We start from the raw sequence: 4,447 nt of genomic DNA on the forward strand, positions 1-4,447 counted from the left end.
TAACATCCTGATTTTGGGCTTAGTCGGAATAGTGGTTTCGGGACCACATATTCTATGAGGAAAATTTCATTTTTATTATATTTTTATGGCCTACGATTTCAAGAAATGATTTCGTGAAAATTTCGTTCGAAAATTTCGACGTTTGGGCACTCAATTTAGTAAAAAGGACTAAATTCTAAAAAGTGCAAAAGTTGAGTTCTACATGTTAGAGGTATCAAATTGTTATGAAATTTTAAATGGGAGGTACTTAAATGATAATTAAACCATTGTATAACTTGTTGGACAAAAATGGCCTTAATTGGGTAAATTTTGAAAGAATAGTAAAAAGGGCATTTTGGTCATTTAGGGGTAAAATGAATTAACAGACAAATTTTAAACTCCAAATGTGTCCCTTTCTTCTTGCTACACCAGAATGTACCAAGATCAGCCATGGTTAGGGTTTGTCCAAGCTTCCAAGCTTAAGAGTAAGTGATTCCGAGCTCCGTTTTTAATGTTTTATGTATTTTTAAAATCCCGGTAACATGATCTCTTCATTTCTACCATTATTTTGAGCTAGGATTTATGTTTAAAAAATTACCCATGAATGATATGCATGTATTTTGATGTTTAATGGTAGAATATGAAGCTTGAAATTGTGTTAAACAACTTTTGCTAAGCGATTTTACGTGAAAATGAGTAAAACGGTATAATCGGTAAAAATACCTAATGTTCATAAGTACATGTTAGAGCCAGAATTTGACGTTTCCATAGAAGGGAAAAAAGATCAGCATGTTATAAAACATAAGAAAATAGGAAGAAGTTTAATTTTCGAATCTTGGGGCAAAAGTGCAAATATGAAAAAGTTTAGGGGTCAAAATGAAAATTTATAAAAATATGAGTTTTAGACCCATATTTATAGTGTGACTAATTAGTAGTCTAAATGTGATATTATAGATCAAGGAAATCGAGATTTGGGCTTAAATCGAGAAAGTACAAGGTTATGGACTAGAATGGTAAATTGCCATTTCTGGATCCGAGGTAAGTTTGTACGTAAATAATTTATTGATTCTTTTTATTTTATTATATTTTGTTATCATATGAAATGTGGCTGCCTATAGAATGATTATTTGTTGTAAATTGCAAATTGAAAAAGGACTATGAATAAATTGTAACATGTTGGAAAGTGAGGAATTTCCTGGTTGAGCGTTCGGAATAGAAACAATATGAATGATCTATTGTGAGGACACGTGTGTAGTACTAAGTGGAGGCTACTACGTGTTCCGAATAATTGGTCGCATGTGTAGTACTAAGCGCAGGCTACTATGCGTACCCGATAACTTCGATCACGTGTGTAGTACTTGGTCGCATGTGTAGTACTAAGTGCCGGATAACTTCGATCACGGGTGTAGTACTAAGTGCAGGCTACTACGTGTATCAGATGGTTAGGTCACGTGTGTAGTACTAAGTGCAGGCTACTACGTGTACCGGATAATTGGTCGCATGTGTAGTACTAAGTGCAGGCTACTATGCGTACCAGATAGCCTTGTCTACAAGTGTGAAAATATGTGCAAGGAACTGAGTATCAGTTATTATTCCGAAGAGTTCAAAAGGAAAATCGATTAAGTAAAAATACATGTGAACATTATTATATGATGAAAAAGTGCAGGTTTATGTTTAAGAAAATTTTGAGCAATATGCTCGATATTTGAGTGAACTTTGATAAGACAAAATAGATTAAGTGAAATTATGTAAGAGTGAATTTTAGTAGTAAAACAGTGTTGGTTAGAAGCAGTTGTGTGATTTTGAAAATTCATAAAACATTGTGTAAGTTGAATTAAATTTAAAATAAATTATTTAATTAAATCTTAATGAGTCTATTTTCATATAAAAGAAACATGGGGAGCAAAAGAGTTGTATATTATGTGATATTTTAATTTTTGTGAGACAGTATCAGAATGAATTTGAGATCCTCAATTCTGACTTGGAAAAATTGTTAAAAATTGTAGAAAAATAATTATGGGTTATAATTTATATGATTAGAATCTTTGATAGTATACTTTTAATATAAACAAACAGGAATATTATTTGAGTCTCGTACTATGAGATAAATAAATTTTAGTGAAGAAAGGTAGAAGTTGTCAAATAGCAAAACAGGGGAGACTTTGAATAATAAACTGTACTTTTTTGTTGGACTAAAAATTCTGAAAATTTTATAGTGGAAATATATATGAGTCTAGTTTCTGGGAAAATTTACAGATCTTAATTTGGAGTTCCATAACTCCAGATATAAATGATTTAGTGATTGTGCCTTAAGAAAGCAGCTTAACCAGAACTTGTGTAAATGTACAATTGGGTTAGTTTTACTATGGAAAGCATGTTAGTAAATTGCTTATTATTATTTCATGCGAGCTTACTAAGTGTAAAGCTTACCCCCTTCTTTCCATTTCTTTTAATGTTGTCAGGTTAGCTCAAGGTTGGAGATCGTTGGAGGCAGCATCACACTATCAAGCCAACACCTTGACTGTATAAACACATATGCTAGAATTATTAAGTGAGTGGCATGTATAGGAATCTAGTTTTATAACATGTGTTATTATAATTTGGCCAAATATATTGGTCTTTAGTGAGCTAATGATTCTAACTTATAAATCTAGCTATTTATGTTATGTTTGATATTGGTGATGTGCATATGCTTGTTTGTCATGCATGGTTGTTAATATGTTATGTGTTGTTGTAAATGTTTAAGTCCGTCAACGTCTCGAACCCTATCCCGACGTTGGATACGGGTGAGGGGTGTTACATTTAGTGGTATCAGATCTATGGTTTAGTCGGTTCTCAAACTAACCTAGCATGTGTAAAATCCAACTATACATGCCACTGATTCATGATAGTGTGATGTCTCCTGACAAGTATAAGAGCCACTTTGTTTAGACAAAGGTACTCTCCAACCGAGCTACACCGACCATGTTGAATGTGATGCTAAAATATTCGAGTAAAGTATAGTCATGACGAACTGAAACTTGGAAAGGTACGAATGAGGATTCATGAAATGTTTACATGGTGAAATGAGCTTATCTATGATTAATAGATAATTCCATGATGTATATGATCGATTTATTTGAACAAATGCATGTGTTTGAGTAACTTATCAAAAATATTGATAAGATGAATATTCTTGTATATTGGTTGGGATGGTTATGATTGGTAAGCTCGTATAACTTGAGTAAATGTATTAAATTGCTTGGACTGATATATATGATCGTAATGATATGTCTATGATGATGTGTAAGATGAAAGTTTAGACTGTGATATACTTATCCATGTTTTTTTGGCCCTTATATGATATTATGTGCTTGACTTGTCTGATTTAATGAATGGATAAGTAATATTATCTAGGAAACATTGAAATACTTGTATAAATACACTTGTTTAAATGAGATAACTAGAAAGTGAGTGTAAAATCAATATGAATGTTAGTTACTCGAAATAAATGACATGATTGAAATATGATTACTATGATGAAAACTGTGTTACATGTATATGAGAGTTGAGTTAGAGGCCCTACGACCCCCCTTACCAAAGTGGTGTTTTATAAGGGAAATTCTTGAGATTTATGTTGAATGAGTTTCCAGGTGAGAAACCAAAGAGTTCAATAATGGAATGGTTATAAGCATGATTAAAGATTGAGAATGGGTTGATAAATACAGATATGAAGATATCGGATTGACCGAAAGATTGTTTAATTTTCGCAACATCGCAGTTAGCGAAAAAGGTTAATTTTGGTAAAATAATCTATCCTGGTATGATGTCGAGAAATGTATTGATTGAAATTCCCTTATGAATTGGTTTTCTTAGTAAAAGGAATATTATGGAATTTGGGACAACAAAAATAGTTAAAGGAATAATGTTCGAAATATGAAAAGTTCAAGCATGGTAATTATAGTGAACAGTTTGTGAATGTCTCTATTGAGATATTGTATGAGATTACCTGATACTGGAAATATTATTGGGGCTATCTAATCCCTGATGAATTCTTATATTATGAAAATGTTCCTTGATCTTAACGTTAGACGAATATATTATCAGTCTGATTGGGTTATGATTTGCATGGCTCTGTTTTTCTCTGGTATTTTGTTATATTCTGCCTATTGAGAATTGATGAGAAATTGTGTATGGTGGATTTCCTTTCTCAAGAAAGTTAATCAAAGTTAATGTATTCAGTTGAGGTATCAATATTACTTATGCTAATGCATTTGTTAAGGTATTCGATTGGTATGATGAGTGAATTTGGAATGATGCATGTTGAATCGTTCTGTTGACTAGAAGAGAGAGTTTCTTGAAATATCAATTACGGATGAATAAGGTCGACTTGATTGTTCAATCTGTATGGAATATATGTCTAGAATTTAATGAGATGTGCATACTTAAGAATAAGATTTTATTTCTTCAAGGGTAAAAAGATGAATAG

This window comes from Gossypium arboreum, chromosome 4 (genome assembly GCF_025698485.1).
Source record: "Gossypium arboreum isolate Shixiya-1 chromosome 4, ASM2569848v2, whole genome shotgun sequence".
Classification (NCBI taxonomy): Eukaryota; Viridiplantae; Streptophyta; class Magnoliopsida; order Malvales; family Malvaceae; genus Gossypium; species Gossypium arboreum.